Source organism: Anolis carolinensis, chromosome 1 (assembly GCF_035594765.1).
Source record: "Anolis carolinensis isolate JA03-04 chromosome 1, rAnoCar3.1.pri, whole genome shotgun sequence".
In the NCBI taxonomy this organism is placed as follows: Eukaryota; Metazoa; Chordata; class Lepidosauria; order Squamata; family Dactyloidae; genus Anolis; species Anolis carolinensis.
The window spans coordinates 209,834,344-209,853,337 of NC_085841.1; the positions used below are offsets into that span (position 1 = coordinate 209,834,344).

At 39.2% G+C, this 18,994-nt stretch overlaps 1 protein-coding gene across 2 annotated transcripts in view; it reads right to left on the reverse strand.

Moving 5' to 3' along the window:
• The window catches only part of rapgef4 (Rap guanine nucleotide exchange factor 4), a 249,649-nt gene that overhangs the window by 149,247 nt on the left and 81,408 nt on the right, over positions 1–18,994 (reverse strand). The window lies entirely within an intron of this gene.

An 18,994-nucleotide genomic window follows, 5' to 3' on the forward strand; every position in this document is an offset into this window, starting at 1 on the left:
TTCCCGCCGTAGCGATACCTATTGATCAAATCACATTTGCATGTTTTTGAACTCCTGGGTTGGCAAAAGCTGGGGCTAACAACAGGAGGTCACCTCACTCTCCGGATTCGAACCGCGACCTTTTGTTCGGCAAGTTCTGCAGCTCAGCAGTTTAACCCGCTGCCCACCAGGGGATTTATAGTTTACCCGTAATGTTGTCTGCCAGGATGCAAAATCATGGGTTCTCCCCCCCCCCCCCGCCCCGATCCAAGGGAATAGCTATGGAGGGCAAAAAAAAAGAAAGCATTGGCCTCCCAAAATTTTATCATTGATAAAGAATAAATAATTTATGCTTAAAACTCTTATATTTGCTTTGTTTATACCCCCTTGTTTAACTTTGCTGGCCAGTTTTGTGTGGATGCCTGAACTATGTTTCTGAAAGCTCAAATGAAATTTTAAGTTATTACAATGCTAGAAATGTGGAGACTGGAGGAGGTTTGAGGGGGTAAGCATTATTTTGTGTGTGTGTGGGGGGGGGGTGCCCTCATTTTGTCCTCCTCCCTGTCCCTCCAGTCCTCTCCCATCCCCTAATTTTTCATGCCATCCAGTCTGATTAAATGCTCTGGAGATGACAGATATTTGCATGACATTTGGTCAGTCCAATGAAGACATCAGTCAATCTTGTTTTTGCTTTTCCCACTAGTCCACATGGCTACTTTAAAATACTGTTTTGCGTTGTCTTGTTTTGTTTTGCTTGGGAAGCCACTTCTTCCTCTCCCTGTCAGAGGGCACAGGTCTGACAAGTAGCAGAAAGCTGAAAGTCTGTATTTCATATTGTCCATGTTCCATCCAATATCAATACCTGCTGCTCCCCAGGGCATTTATTGGGGATAAAATGGATACACACAAAATCTCATGCCATGTTTTTAACTCTGGCATGGGAGTTTATATCCTTGTCAGAAACGCAACCTTCACTCAAACAAGAGCAGGTGGGTTACGGCCAGAATTATGAAAAGTGTACATCAGTGCAAATGTCATGGGTTCCCTTGAAATAATCTGGAAAATTCTCTTAAAGAGCCTCCATGCTGTACTGCAGTTCTCAGTCATGTATAAAGCAATCTAGTACAATGATGCTAAACTCTGCAGAATAGCACCCAGTCCCAAGGAAAAATAAGTCACATTTAAAGTTCAAAGTGTGCTGGGCTGAGGGAAATATCTGAAGATTCAAAGGTATATACTATCAATGTATATGTAAGATGTAGTTTCCTACAGATGAGGAAAGAAATGTCATGTATTCCAGTAGCAGGTTAGCATTTTGTAGTCTTATATTTTATTGTTTTTTTCTTCATGTCAGTAACAGATGCAAAAGTTGTCCATGAATTTAAAACTAACTTACAATGCAATTGTACATATGGCTAATGACAATTAATCCTTTTAATGAAAGAAATTTCCAACTGAATTTATATGCAGAATGGCAGCTTTGGATGTTATGGTTCACCATTTTACTCAAGATAGATTGATTGATAGATAGATAAAAACACTTTAAGTCAAACAGCATCAGAAACATGTTTAATATTGTTTCAAAATAGCTTTATCACATGCCTCTATTTAAGAAGAATACTCAAAGCCACTAATATATGGTTAGATTTTCCATCAGATCCCAATTTGATGATAATTGATTATATGCCAAGGGTTGATTTGTTGGCATATAATTGATTATATGCCAACAAATAGTTTTGATGACTAGAGACTACTGGGCTTTACAACCAGAAATACCATTTTACTGCCTCATCACACCAGAGCATGAATCCACTTTAAATCCAGTTTCTGCCTCCTGCAGAATTGTAGTTTGGTGAGGCCCAGGGCCTGTCTGACTGAGCTATTTAAAGCCCCCTCCCTAAAGTGGATTTAAAGTGGATTCAAGTTCTAGTGTGATAAGGTCCATAGTTCTTTCAATGGCTAGATTTTTCCTATTGATTTGAATGTAGACATAAAGGTTGTAAGATGTGCAAAATGTTCAATATTTTAGAACAATTCTGGAGACTCATTAGGAAAGCAGAAATAAAATCATCTTGTCGTAGGTGAAATGCCAGTCTCTGTTTCTTTGACTTCACATCTCCCTGAAATGTAAGACTCTCAATGCAACCACAAGCCACCTGCCACCAAAGAGCTAATTACAGCAGTGACTAAGCAGCTCCAGGACATCTGTGCCAAAATGAAAACCAGATGTTGGCTAGCAGAAGTGGGGGAGACGATGTAAAATGTTTGCAAGCACAAAATATATTTCAGTCCCCAGTGTGCCCATCATACTGAAATTGCCTCCACATATTGAATTTAAGCCACTAAAAGCTTAGAATGGGATTTTTGCCAATTATTCCAATAGTGCCATTTTAGATCAGGAACAGGGAATGATGTAGCTCTCCAGATCTTGTTGAAAGCAACTCTCAGCCTTCTTGGCCATTGGCTATTCAGGATGAGGCTTGTCTGAGTAATAACAATAGTTCAGTAATATCTGAACAGGTGTACTCTGGTCGTTCTTGTAGTAGATTTAAGTAGACCTCCTGATCTAACGTGCCACTGCAAAAGTCAGGGGCAGAGAGGGATGATAGCTCTGTGAGACTAAGGCCCCTTCTACACTGCCATATAATCCAGATTTTCAAAGCAGATAATCTGCATTATCTGCCTTGAACTGGATTATATGAGTCTACACTGCCAGATAATCCAGTTCAAACAAATAATCTGGATTCTATATGGCAGTGTAGAAAGAGCCTAAGAAACTTCAGATAGTTAAGGATCTCAGGGCTAAACTACATGCTACATTAAATACACATCGGGAAACTGAGTTCCTTCCCCTTTAACCTACTGGGACACTCACAGACCCAGATTGCTGAGCTACACCATAGCATAGGGTTCAGAGGAGTGTAAAATGGGGACACAGGGGAAAGCTATGGACAAAGATACTTTAGTCACTGGCATACATGGATCTAGAATGAGGAGGGCCGATTATATAAATCCTCCCAAAATTAGACTGAGGAAATTAGACCCCCCACCCTCCCCAATGATTGGCTAAATTGGACATCCAAGACTCTTATGTGGATGAGCCCCTTAGATGTTGTCAATCAGATGTGTACTAACAGGCCAAGAACTAAGAACTCAGGGGCAATTCTGCTTTCACAAAGGTCTAGCCTCTTCAGAAGTGATTATTTCTCTGTTAATACAATAGTTCATGGACTATCAATTTGAAATGTCAGTGAAACATAAGGTTCTGTATAATCTGACTGTGACTTTGTGCAAATTCTCTTTCTTCACAACTCTACACACATGATTACCTCTACCCGAGCTACTGTTTTTAATGGTGTTTCTTCCAGTTCAAACAACTTCTACAATGGGCATGACTTTTCTCACAAAGGAGTTGTTTTCCTTTCAGTCATGATCCCAGCTCTGAGTAGTATCCATAGTGAGGGTTGGGAGGAAGCCGGGTCAGGAAGGCCTATTAGCATCAGCTCTGGACACTCTGGATCCAGGCCATGATACCACACCTAAATCTGATAACCAGAAGCCCCTTAAACAGGAGTTATTCACACACACACACACACACACACACACACACACACACACACACACACACAACCTCTATACCAGGAGTCCCCGAACTAAGGCCCGGGGGCCGGATGCGGCCCTCCAAGGTCATTTACCTGGCCCCGCCCTCAGTTTTAGACATAGGCTCACCCAAAGTCTGAAAAAACTTGAAGGCACACAACAACTACAATCCTAATTAACTTGACTATCTCAGTGGCCAGAAGCAGGCCCACACTTCCCATTGAAATCCTGATACATTTATGTTGGTTAAAACTGTTTTTATTTTTAAATATTGTATTGTTCTTTCATTGTTGTTGTGTTGGGGTTTTTTTTGTTTTGCACTACTTATAAGACATGTGCAGTGTGCATAGGAATTAGTTCTCATTTTTTTTCAAATGATAATTCGGCCCCTCAACCGTCTGAGGACCATTAGCTGGCCCTCCACTTTAAAAGTTTGAGGACCCCTGCTCTATACACTAAACAAGAGCACCTTTCGCAACAGGAGTCTGGCCTCTGGGCCAGATTCAGGCATTGTACCACATGAGATTTAATGCACTGGTGACATAGCATATTAGGCTTCTGGCTCAAAGACTAGTGTTTTATGGGTCTATACTCGTTAACAGAAGGGTGAATTCTGAAATGGTTTATAAATCCAGAAATAATACAAAGAGCTCTACTGAGACCCATAGGGACAAGTTGTCTACTCTCTAACACTATTCCAAGGATAATCTGCCTCTGACCACCCTTGTTCCCCAAGTCAAGGTTGTCAACCTTTGACGGGACATAGGATGGCCATTTGGGCATTTGTTTCTTGCTGTCAACATCAATAAGCTTCTGTTGGATTTATTTTCTTCAGTCTTCCTCTTTTAGTTCAGTTTAATCAGTAACTGACATTTTCATCTGGAATCTGAAAGTTTATGAACTGAACAGAAAAATGGCCGCAGTTGTGGCTCAGCTGCTTGATAGTTAAGTAACTATTGTCTGACTTTGTGACATGGAGTCAATAGTAAATCAAACATGCACATGCATCCATCATTCAGCATTCTTTTGCCTTATACACCTATATGAATTGTGAAAATTCAAGCCACAACCTGCAGTTTGCTACCTTTCATGTTTCTGCAGCATGCCACTTTCACAGCAAATCACTTTTTTGTATGGATATCTGTGTGAAAGGGAAACATGCACCTTAAACAGGATACTCATGTGCACCATGGAATAGTGGCTAAATATATTTCCTTAACACAGGCATCCAAATATTCAAAACTGGAAATCTGCTGGGAGGAGAGGGCAGTTCAGATTATGTAGCAGCAGCATTTCCTTGAGGGAACTTATCAGTCAGATTCCCAGTTTCAGGCCAGACTGATAAATCAATCCTATTACAAAATATTAACTGCTCATCCTTTTCATATGATGTAACCAGAGCTTGAAAAATTGACTTTTTTCGGTCATGCTAGCTAGGATATTCTAGGAGATGCTGCCCAGAGAAGTATCATATATACTCATGAATAAGTAGACAGCGGTTTTTAGGGCCCAAAATTACATATTTTTGCCCCATGGATAAGTAGAAGGTCATTCCAAAGAGAAGGATAAAAGTATTAAGGTAAAATACATTGGGTTTTGGATAAATCAACCCATGTTTTTAGATTGATTTTTTCATTAAAATTTCTAGCTTTATATATGAGTATATAGGGTAACTTTCCCTGATTCTTGTCCAAATAAAATAAGCAAGACTAGTACGATCTATATATCAAATCAAATTCATCGGTTTTTTTTTCTGATTCTACTAGTGAAAAACATGTAATACCTATGTGTGGTGAAAATTTAGTGAAAAGAGGATGAAATTACAGCTACAGATATAACTGACACAGGCCAGCAGTTTCATCTGAAGGATATACAACCATTGACTAGATTCTATTATTGCAAAATGTCTAGCTGTGCAACTGATAGATAAAAAAACCAATCTCATCCCTTACTTTCCTAGGATCTCTTTCCCCATAAAAGGTGGGGGGTTCAGGAGAAGAGAATGAAGTATTATTCTTCTGTATTTTCAAATATGTAGCTTTTCAAATATGTGGCTAATATTTAAGACAATAAATAATATAAGGAAAATAGCAGAATTGTAGAGGATCTGCATAGTGATGTTATCAACATTTTAATCCCAAAAAAACTGTAAAGTTTACAAATATTTTCAGTAAAGATGGGAGGCCAATGTTATATGTACTGAGCAGCCATTTTCTGTGTTATGCACATTTGCAGCATGAATGCTTGCAGTGAAGGAGCCTTTGCTTATAGAGCTATGGACATGAGGACTTCCATGCAATCGGCAACAGGGATCCTAAAAAAGATCACATTCCCATGTTGTATGTCTTCTAAAATAAAATGTCAAGATATGTCTACCAAAAATAGTAACAGTACTCTCACAACTGGTTTAAAGGATAAGTAGACAGTGCAGCTTCCCACTGTCACTGTGATGAATTATTAACTCCTTTTGAGTATGATTTATAAAATTTTAAAACCAAGACTTTGGAAAATGTCATTTTTAACTACTGCTAACAGAATCCCTCACCTAATACAGGAAGTTGACATATTAGGTGGGTGATCTCACGGTCAGGAATACTAAAAGGGAAGTGAGGTTATGATATATGGGAATTACTTAAAAGAGAAATTGATAGCACACTTTCAAACAGTTCCAATTAAACGGGAAAATAGGAAGTGTCTAAGGGCCCTTCCAGACATGCCCTATATCCCAGGATCTGATCCCTGGTTTTCTGCAATAAATTGGATTATATGAGTCCCCAGTGCCACAGAATCTGGGATAAACAGAAAACCTGGCATCAGATCCTGAGATATACGGCCTGTCTGGAAGGGCCATAAAGAAACCAGGATGGGTGTCTAAAGATTTTTCAACCAATGGTGCATCCTCACTGAAGAATTAATGGTTTGACACCACGTCAACCACCATTACTTGATGCTATGGAATCATGGTAATTATAGTTTTAGAAGCTCTTTTGTCTTTTCTGCCAAAGAGTATTAGTGCTTCACCAAACTACAGCTCCTATGATTCCACAGCATTGATCCATGGCAGTATAAGCCAACCTGAATATAAGCCGAGGTACTTAATTTTACCACAAAAAACTGGGAAAATTTATTGACTCGAGTATAAGCAGAGGGTGGGAAATGCAGCAGCTACTGGTAAATTTCAAATAAATTTCAAGATATCAATAAAATTACATTAATTAAGGCATCAGTAGGTTAAATGTTTTTGAATATTTACTGTATTTCAAATAAAAACAGTAAACTAGCTCTGTAAGTGGAAAAGTAGGGTCAACAAAAACAATATGGTATCAACAATAACATAATAATAATAATAATAATAATAATAATATTCAAACAAATATTCAGCATATGTAGTGAGAAAAACTGAAAAGCAAAACTGCAGAACAAGCTCAGTCTTGTTACAGAACTTAGAAACAACAATATTGACTTTTTTGGTTATGCCCATAGCAAAAGGAAGAACAAGGAAATAGTAGGATACTTCATGAAAAACAGAGAACAAAGCTAACAGATGACAGAAAAAAAAACTGAACTACTCAATGTCTTCTTAGCCTTGGTCTTCTGCCAGAAAGGAAAACAGTGCTCAAACTGAGAGCAATGGAGCAGATGATGCAGTAACAGAAATCCAGTACAAAAAAGTAAGGAGATGGTACAGCAATATCTGGATGCTCTAAAGAAATTCAGGTCTTCCGGGCCAGAAAAAGTAAATCCAAAGGTATTTTAAAAACCCACTGGCAAAAATTCCTGGAGAACAGGAGTTGCAGAAGACTGGAGGATAGCAAATGCTACCCCCCTCTTCAAAAGGGGGGGGGGGGAGAGGGCCCAATTACTGCCTAGTCAACCAGATAGCAATACTAGAAAAGATTCTAGAGCAAATCATTAGACAGTCTAGAAGCAGTTAGGAAGAAGTGCCATGATCACTAAAAGTAAACATGGATTTCTGAAAAAACTCTTCTCTTATTCCCCCCTTCTTTTGACAGAGTTACAAGCTTGGTAGATGAAGGGAATATTATGGATATAACACATCTTGATTTCAGTAAGGCCTTGGTGTTAGTTTCACCATGATATTCTTGCAAACAACCCAGTAAAATGTGTGCTACTAGCATACCCTAGGTATTTTTCAAGTGTAGGTGAACAGAATTTTGGCGCCCTCCCCCAAAACAATCACTGAAAAATAAAAGCGTTGGATAAGTGAAAATGTTGGATAATAAGGAGGGATTAAAGAAAAGCCTATTAAACATCAAATTACATTACGATTTTACAAATTAAGCACCAAAACATCATGTTTTACAACAAATCAACAGAAAAAGCAGTCTCAACTGCGCCCCCGTATGTTTGGCGCCCGAAGCGACCACTTAATTCACCTTGGATCGGCTCTGGCTACTAGGTGGATTTGTAATTGGGGGAACAACTAAACCACAACAGCGCTCACCAGTGGCTCCTCTTTGTCCTGGAAATATTAATGGCAGGCCACAGGGCCCAATGGCACTGCTATTTTTATAAATCATTTGGATGATGGAATAGAGAAAAACTTTATCAAATGTGCAGATGACACCAAATTAATAGAGCTAGCTAATAACTCAAGAGAACAGGATTGGAATTTGCAGACCCTTTTCCATTGATACACATCACGTATCAGATTGTTGCCTAAAAGCACCAGATCTCATCTGATCTTGGAAGCTAAGCAGGGTAATACTAGGAGCCCTTCCAGGCAGACCTTACATCCCAGGGCCCTTCCACACAGCATATAACCCAGCACATCAAGGGACAATATCTGCTTTGAGCTGGGTTATCTGAGTCCACACTGCCAGTTCAAAGCAGAAAATGTGGGATTTTATTCAGCTGTGCAGAAGGGACCCCAGGATCTGATCCCAGGTTTTCTGCTTTAAACTGGATTATATGAATCTGCACTGCCAGATAATCTGGGATAAGTAGAAAACCTGGGATCAGATCCTGGGATATAGAGCCTGTCTGGAAGGGCCCTAGGTTAACATTTGGACAGGAGACTGTAAATGAATACCAGATGCTCTAAGCCAGGGGTCCTCAAACTTTTTAAGTGGAGGGCCGATTCACAGCCCCTCAGACTACTGGGGGGCCAGACTATGATGAAATAGTCCAAAATTAGGATTGTTTTTGTGTGCCTTCAAGTCATTTCAGACTTAGGTCAACCCTAAGTCTAAAGTTTAGGACAGAGGCCAGGTAAGTGACCTTGGAGGGCCGCATCTGGCCCATGGGCCTTAGTTTGGGGACCCCTGATCTAGACAATCTCATAAGACCATAGGTAAGCAAAGAGACATCCAAAGACCATCCAGATGGTTTCATAAGACCATAGGTAAGGAAAGGTGTCCCCAAAGACCATCTAGACAATCACATAAAACCATAGATAAGGAAAGGGACCCTCCAAAGCCATCTAGATGGTCTCATAGGATCATAGGTAAGGAAAGTGACCTCCAAAAGCCATCTAGATGGTCTCATATGCCCGTAGCTAAGCAAAGAGACCTTCAAAGACCATCTAGACGATCTCATGAGGCCATAAATAAGCAAAGATCAGGTAGACTTAGGTCAACCCTAAGTCTGAAGTTTAGCACAGGGGCCAGGTCAATGACCTTGGAGGGCCGCATCCGGCCCACGGGCCTTAGTTTGGGGACCCCTGCTCTAAGCTATACAACATGATCCCCCCCCCAGCCCCCCACCCCCACATACCTCTATATCCATGAGGGCTACAGTCTAAGATCCACTGTGGATATTGAAACTGTGGATAATAGTTCACTTTTTTTACTATACTTAGACCAGAAGGACACCACAGAATTACACTGAATGACCTACGACCTTATCCCACAGGCAGGAGGAAAGGAGGGGGGAGTGGAGGACAGTGTAGGAATGTGTCCTTAATAGTGGGGATGCGACCTAACCCAACAAGATCCATTTTGGGGAGTGGCCAGCCATCCCATGGCATTTCCCCACTTTCCTCCGCTTTTTGCTGCTATCTTCAATCAGGAGTCGAGGAAACCCCAAACTCCTGAAAATTTACCTTTTTCTCTGTCTTCTAACACTGGTGTGACAGATTTGCACGCATAGCCACCAGAAGTGGCTGTTCATCGTGGGAAGACCTCTGTGAGACTCTGTTATACTAGCATGAGAAGACATTGAGAAAACAGGGAAAATTTAGTGTGGGACGAGACCCCTTGAGAGACTTAAACACTTACAATTGAGAATTTTTTTTTCTGGAGCACAGATAAGTGAACCACAGGTATCAAATCCATAGAAAGAGAGGTCATACTGTATTTCAGAGGAAAGAATTGGCAAAATCACGACTCAGTATTCCTTGCCTAAGAAAGTCCTAGGAAATCCATAATTTGACAGTGTCAGTCCTTGGAAGCTATAGGACACAATGCAGGGCTCACACAGATAGTTCCATGGAAACGCTTTATTGAAATCCGTCTTGCCAATATGAACACAAAGCTAGCACTAACTCTTTCCGCCAACCCTCCAGTATATCAATCTACTCCTTCTCCCACTGCCCCCCTTTCCACCTCACACCTCTCTGTCAAATAATTCCTTCCCATGCTTGAAAACCAGAGCAGGCCATAAATCAATCCTCCTAGCTAAATGGTTCTTATCATTCAGGCTATCTCCCCCCCCCCCCCTTACTCTGGCAGGATGTGAACAGGTCAGCTAGTTAATGCTGGGCTTTTGCATCCTGACAGACAGGCAACATGAAGGCACATATACATCACAATTGTACTTGAAATTCACTGAAACATTCATTTACAAAAAGACACAAACTACTAGGATTGTTTCTAGTAGTTTCTGAAGCAAACATTGGGCATGTATGCTGAACAAGTGTAACAATCTGCAAACAGTACAATCTATGTGGAGGCAGAAATTCAACACACAACAGAGTCAAATTTAGGGGAAATTAGCACAGAAAAGCATGGGCCATCCGCTGGCACAGGCACCTTCAGGCCAGGGGTTGCAAAAGTTCAATGCCTCCTTGCACCAGAAGTCCCATGAGGAATTGGGCCTTGTTCTAATTTTGGAATCTGGAAAAAAAAAACATCAGGAAGGAATTTTTAAAATTATTGATGTGTCTGTGTGTGAAAAAAATAAAATCCTTTTAAATAAAAATGAATGTCTACTGAAAACAAATACAATTATTGTGATATGTATTGTTTTAAATTAATATGTTTTAAATTATTTTAAATTTCTTAGATAGCTTAATGGCATTTTAAACATAACTTTTAATCTGTTTTTATCTACATGTGTATTAGTTGTTATCTTGTGAGACTTGCATCCCAGCTTTAGAGTGAGAGAGAAGGTAGTATATAAATAAACTAATAAAATACAATATAATAAACTATTATTTATTTATCTACCCATTCATCAAAATATTTCTGTCTCATCCTCTATCATGAGATACTTCGGATGGCATAAAAATGAAATCAGTATAAACAGATTAAAACACTTTAAACAATGAAAATAATTTAAATAGACTAAAATTGATTAAACATGTTAACACACTAAAACACTTTTAAGGGTTTAAAATGTAAACCATGTTGCATAGACATTGCAAAGTAAATCACTTAGGCCTCAAATGCTTGAGGGAAATAAGATTGGCAAGAAACTGCTAAAATGAATTATCAAGTATATCTGATCAAACCCAATAAATGTTTCAGAAAACTAACAAACCCCACATAACTTGGAGGATTAAAAAGATATTCATAGGCAGCTGTGACATGCTGGATCACCTTCTCCTATGAAAATAATATACTGGGGAAGTCTTTTTAACACGTCTTTTTAACAAATCATCTTGAGGGGACAATGTGGGCTTCCAACATGTTGAACACTCCATGTGCCTAAATTTACTAAAAACTGAACATCATTAAATGCCTGAACTCTCTCATATCTTTTCACACATAATACACAAGGGCTTTTCATGATCTATCTTGAAAATGTTTGCCTTTTCATACAGAATATTCCAGTGGGCCCTCAATCTCCACTGGTGTTAGTTCCAGGACCCTCTGTCGATACCAAAATCTGTAGATGTTCATGCCCCATTATATATAATGGAGAAGTAAAATTGTGTTTCTTATATAAAATGGCAATAAACTCAAATGAATGTAGGGATTTTAAAAAAATAGTATTTCTGAACTGTCATTGGTTGAACCCATTGACACAGAGGACCAAGTGCTGCCATGAAAAAGGAAAATATACATACTGGATGTAGAATTGAAACAACCAACACTGCTTCTTTTCTTTTTCTTTCTACACCACAAAATGCAATTCCCTTGATGAACTCATTCTCGCATTAGACCAGTTTGTCAGTGGAGATGCTGGTTGTAATCCATTTTACCAAATCTGATAGATTCCTTAGTTTTTCTAGGCATTTCTCAAAGCATTTTGTTAAGCTGGTCTGATCATACCATGTCAAGGGACCATCTTTAGCTTTTATAATCCCAGAATAGAATTAATTCTGACATCACTTAATGGTTATTGCACAGAGATAAGAAGGGAATTCAGTCTGGCCATAGCAGAGTAATCCCAAACTTCCAGAGGGAATGGTCCAAAACCTTTGACCTCCCCAGATGCCAGGGCAGAACTGTTATCTTAGCTTTCATGGAAGAGTATCCTGTGTCAATACAGGATGCTTGAATATGACTGATATCTGTTGCACATACTGCACCCAGCTGTGAAAATCCAAGATCACAGAAGAATCTTGCAATTATAAAATACTAGAGGTTGGGCAAAGACATGCCACAATGAGGACCAGCCAACAGAGTTAGGCATTAAGTATCAAACTCAACACATATCCAGGTTCATTTACCTCTAGGGGAAAAAGCCTTCTACACTTGCCAATGCTCTGGTGCCTTTAATAGAGAACTGACATTCAGAAATCAGAAATTAAAGTCTTCAGGGATTAATCAAAAGAGGACAAGCTACTGGGGATCATATTTTTGCTTAGAGTGACAGAGTTGCTGGATCTGGTTCGAAGATGAAAATCTCATCACTCTACCCCTTTTGGCAAGCCAAGCCTAGTGATGCATTCCCATCAGATAAAGCATGGGGTTTTATATTAATTGTGTATTCCAGTCATGGGCTGATTGAACAGCAGATGTTGAACAACGATGTCACCATTGGTACAGGTCTCTGACTCATCTGCTTTTTAGATAATATAGCCCTGGGGGAGAAGAGCGGTATATTAAATAAATAAATAAATCCATCTGCCCCCAAGGACCTCATACCACTGTAATTAGCTAAACCCAGGCTTAGTTTGTAATGTCACTACCAACTCATTCTGATTAAATAGAATTTCCAGGGAATTGAAGAATTGTCATGGAGAGGAGAGTTGAAGAAACCTATTTCAGCCAGGCTTGCTACACACATTTAAATCTGGATCCAACCCACCATCCCTCCCCGTGCTTCAAATGAAGGTAGAAACAAGATGGGACTGCACATAAGCTTGTCATATTGTTTTATACACAGTAGTCATTGTGATACACAATTATGAAGGAACACTAATACAAAAATAGCAGCCATGTCATTTGGGAAGTCAAAAAGCTCTACCACCATACCAGATCCTTAAATGCTTTGTTCAAATGATCAAATGCACAAAATATATATTCCATACTTAAATATCAATTTGAATCACGGCAGATATTAAGCATGCATGAGATCCATCTCACAAACCCACCTTAACGTCTCCTATAACACTGTAAACGTATTATTCTTTCTCCCATTTCTGTCTTTTTAACAGCGGCTATGACCTCTGCCTAGGGCTTTAGAAAGGATTAATGACTAAGTGGAATTAATGGCCCTTGGATGTATTTCAGCTATCAACTCCTCCAGTCCATCATTAATCCCATGAAATACCCTAGACACCATTCTGTCATTATTATTAAAACTTCATTAAAAAGAACTCTGCACAGATGGGGAGTGTGCAGTTGGGAATGGATGTAACTGTATCCTGGGGCAATGGTCACAGGACAGACATATGATTCCAGACTTTAGAAAGGTAAGAAGTGTACTGTAGCATGCTTTCTTTTGAACCCCCATCCTTTTGTTGAAGAAACTAGAAAGCATCTAACAACTATATTCTCCTTTGGTGTAGGAGCTGCCCATTTCACACACCAAAATCAGAGTCCGGAAAAGTTGACATTTGGACTATAATTTACAGAACTCCCCCTTCTCAAATATGCTGCTGGGATTCTGGGAGTTGTAAACTAAAAAAGGCAATATCTCACAACTGGTTTGTGATGCATTTTCCTTTCACCACAAGATAATTCATCTTTTTTTAAAAGATGAATTACCAAAGATGGAGGTAGTTCTAACAATCTAGATGGATCATCATTCTAACAATCTAGGTGGATATAATATGAATGTCAACTACATAACAAAAGATGGCAGACCTTTAAAGGCTTAATTGGAGTAAACCCAATTAGATTCAGATTTATAGACAAATAATATGAATACGATAGGACTGTGTGATATGAAATACATTCTAAGAAGATCAAAAGTGTTCACATACCCTTAACACTAAATGCATTTTCCTCTTCCCTCACAAAATCACCATAAGATCACAGTGCCAATAAATGTGCTCTTTAAACTCGAGCGTTCTGGCTTAGAAATTTAAAAATTGGCACCTATTATTTCTGCAGTGGCCTGAAACCATTATTTATGCTTACTTGGAAGCAAACTCCAACGATATCAGCTCGATGCTTTGATGTAGCAATCAGTTTCACATAATGAATATTTCTTATCAAAGCCAAGTCTACATGGTGAAAGCCAGTGCTTGCTCATATGAGAAGCCACATTGGACCATAGATGGACTTGATGTATGAAAGTTGGAACTGGGCTAACATACCATCAACTGTCCCAATTTGGCAGGAACAGATTATCTGCCATCTCATTTCCCCAGTTTATCTCTCTTCATACCACTTGTCTTCTTTATCCTCAGCATCAATTGCTACAAACTGCATTCAAAGTGCAAAAGTAACTTGCATTAAACTAACTCAGTATAGGGAGAGGGGAGAACAGAGTTTTGCCCTTCTCAGTAGGCTAAAGAAAAAGCAAGCGTAATGACATCTGCCAGGTTGTGTGTTCTTCCTTTATAACATCTTTTGCCACCTTGACTGCTCTCCAATGTTGTTTGGTTACATTCCAGTTTTCTCCTGTGAAATGCTAAAGGATATGGAATAAGGATTATGCTATAGTTCAGGCTTGGAAAGCCTGAGATTCAAACTACCTGATTCCATGTGAACCTATCTAACCTTCTGAGGCTGACCTTGGAGGCCCTGTTCTCAGCTCCTTTGCTTTCACTCAAGGCTGCTCACATGCCAACAACTCTTGCTTTATTCATGACTGCAGCAGACCTGCATTTAAAGAGACAGACCAATAACTGTCATATCTAATTTGGATCTACCAGACCCAGGCACCTGACCTGAAAGTCCTAAAAACGTCATCATATAGTTGTTAAACACCAGCTTCCTTGATATAGGGAACAATACCTATAAATGGATCCTGAACATCTTCATTTAAATGATGCAAAAATTGCTTCCAAAATTCAAAATGTCAATTGTGAATAATTAACAATACATAGCCAGTTCCAAATGTCCTGTTATTTATAATGGGCTGAGAAATATAGGAAGCCAAGAAGAATTTTTCAGGTGCCAAGCTTGCACAAAATAGTTAGGGAAAATAATTCAATATATATATATCAATATTTGCCAGTACTAACTGGCTTTGAAGCCATGAACAAGACTTACAGCTAGGAACATGGTATTAGGCAGAGTATTCTCTCAATAAGGATTCCTCACTTTCCAAGTCAAATCAGAAATTAATCTGTTCAACTCTGCGGCTTGCCTGAAGATGAAGATGTTATTTCGAATCCTATGTCTGTCCCAGCCATTTCTGTTCCTACTATATAGGTAGCTTGTCGATTTGAACCATCTCTCCAGATCTCCAGCTTGCAATTCTTCTAGAAGAGCCTGATTAACTGTTAGCCCAATTTGAACTCTGCCAACATCTGGTTTAATCCTCTGAACTGCTGACCCAAGATGGCTGTTTTTTATCAGCTACAAACAGTGCCCCCTGAACTTCCTCTGTGCAGGGGTTATAAGCTAATGATGACAAATTTGTGACAACACTTGTGGGCATAAAGGATTAGAAGTGAACAGGAACAAAGATGTAAGGACATTGCTTGAAATTCCCATTACAGACATAATGACACTGATGTCACTTTTTGGCAATCTGTCAACTGGTCACTACTTAATAGACTTAAGAACTAATATATTTCATAAGTAAATCCCAGTTGTCAGAATGTAGAGGTCACTCGTGTTATCTTATAATTGACCAAATGAAACCTAGTGCCATCCATGCTAGGAGTCAGCATGGTGTAATGGTTTGAGCACTGGACTTTGCTGCTTTGAATCCCACCCGTGGGAGGAAAAGTGGGATAAAAATAAAATAATTAATAAAATAAATAATAATATGACTCTGAAACCAAGCTCAGCCATGGAAATCCACTAGGTGACCCTGAGCAAGGCACACTCTCTGCCTCAGAGGAAAAGGAAGGCAAACCCATCTCTGAACAAATCTCATCAAGAAAGCCCTGTGATAGGGCCTTAGGGTTCTCCTTCACAGTTTCTGTGATTTTACATGAATGAGTTATCTGTTCCTGCACAGTACAGTACACTTCTCAGTACTTTCTAGAGCTACTACATAAGCTTTTTGATGGTAATCTACTCACTCTCTGGGTACCCTACAAGTGTGGAAACTGCACTTTTATGGCACCCAGAGGTAGGATAGGGTTACTGCCAAAAGCTTATATAATATCTCCAGAAGGCTACAAATGGCACTGCATAAGCTCAGATAAACCATTTGTGTGAGTTCACAGATGACCACTGAAAGAACTAGTTATAAGTATTCAACCTGTCCTTGATATGAATTGGAAATAACCCCACAACAATTATCTATGCCAGAAGGGGCTCAATTATCTGTTTAAAAATAGATGTGATGTCAAAGCAAAGCGGAATGGCCCTTAACACTGACTATATAGGAAGCTTGCATGATAGCCAGATATAGAAGTGAATAGAAGACTCCTACAGGTTCATTATTTGTAAAAAGAAAGAAAGAAGGAAGGAAAGAAAGAATTTTGGGAGGTCTCATTACATTAAAGGTGCAGGAGCTGTATCCTTTTTTACATCAGACCATGAAAATATATGATACACTGGATAGTGTCTATGCTCTCCAGAGTATGAATTGGGAACCCTAATCTCAAAGCCCCAAACTTTGAAGAGAAAGAAACCCCCAGTTTAGCTCTTCCTTCTTTCATACTAGCACTATAAGTCACTTCACCTTGGGAAAAGGTTTCACATTGATTATCCATTTTTCCTTCTCCTGTCACAGAAGTAGTACAGCAAGAACCAGCCCTCACTCATAAAATAGTTTAAAGCTTGCTCCCTGGCACACACACTCACAAGAAGAAAGGAGCAGGATCACAGTGGCCCCAAAATCTGCAATGTATAGGCAGTTCGAGTGAGAAGAATTTATGACTAAAATGTTTCAGGAGGCCACTCTGATAGGCAAAAGGAGTTAGGACATTTTTACAATATACTTTACTATATACTCCTCAACAGCTACCCTTGCTTGAGAGTAGCTGGTTTCTGTGGAATCTATTTGGGGGAAGAGACATGTGCCCCAAATAGAACTATGGTTGAAGCCTCAGAAATTGCCATATTGGCAGAAACCCTTTGTATTATGACTAACATGCATACACATGAACTGTTGTATCAAGATAACCATAAGTCATATAATACACCAGTAAACCTATATAAGTCATATAACTTTTGAGGGAGGAACCATCAAGGGACAGGGAGTGGTTGAAGAAATGCACAAAGAATATATTCAGTCAGGCCAAGATACTAATCAAACTGGGCCAGGTTTCCTGGGCCAAGAAGAGGAGTCTTGCCAGTGCTGAATGAAGTCGGGGCACAAGAAGAAATTATATAATGCCAGGTGGGGTGCTATTGGCTTCTTTGGACATGAAACTCCTTTGAACTGAAAGAGTACAGCAAACTTCCTGGCCCCATGCAGAATGGCACTGCAGATAAACAGTTTCTTCTAAACCATGAGTGAACAAATCTGGTCCTCCAGGTATTTGGGACCTAAGACCCTTTCTATGTCGCCATATAAAATCCAGATTATCTGTTTTGATAATTGAATTATATGGCAGTGTAGAAGGGGCCTTAATCTTCTATTGACCCTAGCCAAAAAAATCAGCTGTGCATTCCCAAATGCCTGAGGCAGTAGTACACTGTTTTATATCCCAGGATCGGATCCCAGATTATCTGTTTATCCCTGATTATCTGGCAGTGAAGACCCAGAGCCCTTCCACAAAGCCATATAACCCAGAATACCAAGGCAGATAATCCACAACATCTACTTTGAACTGCTTTGAACACTGCCATATAATCCAGGCCACTTCTAAACTGCCATATAAAATCCACAATAAATACTTTGAACTGAATCATATGGCAATGTAGACTCGTATAATCCAGTTCAAGTCAGATAATCTGGGATCAGATCCTGGGATATAGGGTAGTGTAAATCCAGCCACAGCTGTATAGTTCCAGCAAATGAGCCTGAAGAAAGGTATGTACACAACAAGCCAGTATTTACATGATTGATGAAATACTGGATTCCCCTTTATCCATACAAATTACCATCCCTAATAATTATGATGTTAATCAAATCTCACAATACAAAAAGTACTACAAATTGGATGGAGTGGGGTAATAGGAGTATTTCTAAGGGGTTCCTTCCATGAATGGGTGTGTTTCCCACCACCAGTTCCCACCTTTTCTACTATGATATTTGCTGTTTATATTTCAGTTATTTAATGTTCAACTTTGTATCTTGTATGAAAATTGCTATCCCAAAATCTGCAAAATATATGTTTTGGCATATGTGCATATCTTATTCAAACAGGTTGTTCTAAAAACTAAGGAGCTGGTCTTTGTTGTTATTGAAGCAACCATCAGCAAGAGCATCCTAGCTTCATGCAGGACTGTTATCTATGGGATTTCAAATGCATTTGATGCACACGACTCAGTGACAAGAGACTACAATCCAACTTCTAAGTAAACCTCTATATAATCACATTGTAAATATGATGGTCTAATTTAGTTATTGGCAGGATGATATGCTTAAATCAGATTTGTTCAAATTATTTTCTGAATGCTGCTTTTATTCTGAAAATCACTGCTTATTCAGTCCCTATGTCATTTCTTCTTTTCCTCTCTTTCGTAGAAATAGAAGTGATATTAAGTTGCTTACATTAAAAAATTAAAAATTACCACCAATTGTAAACTCACTTTTAAATAAT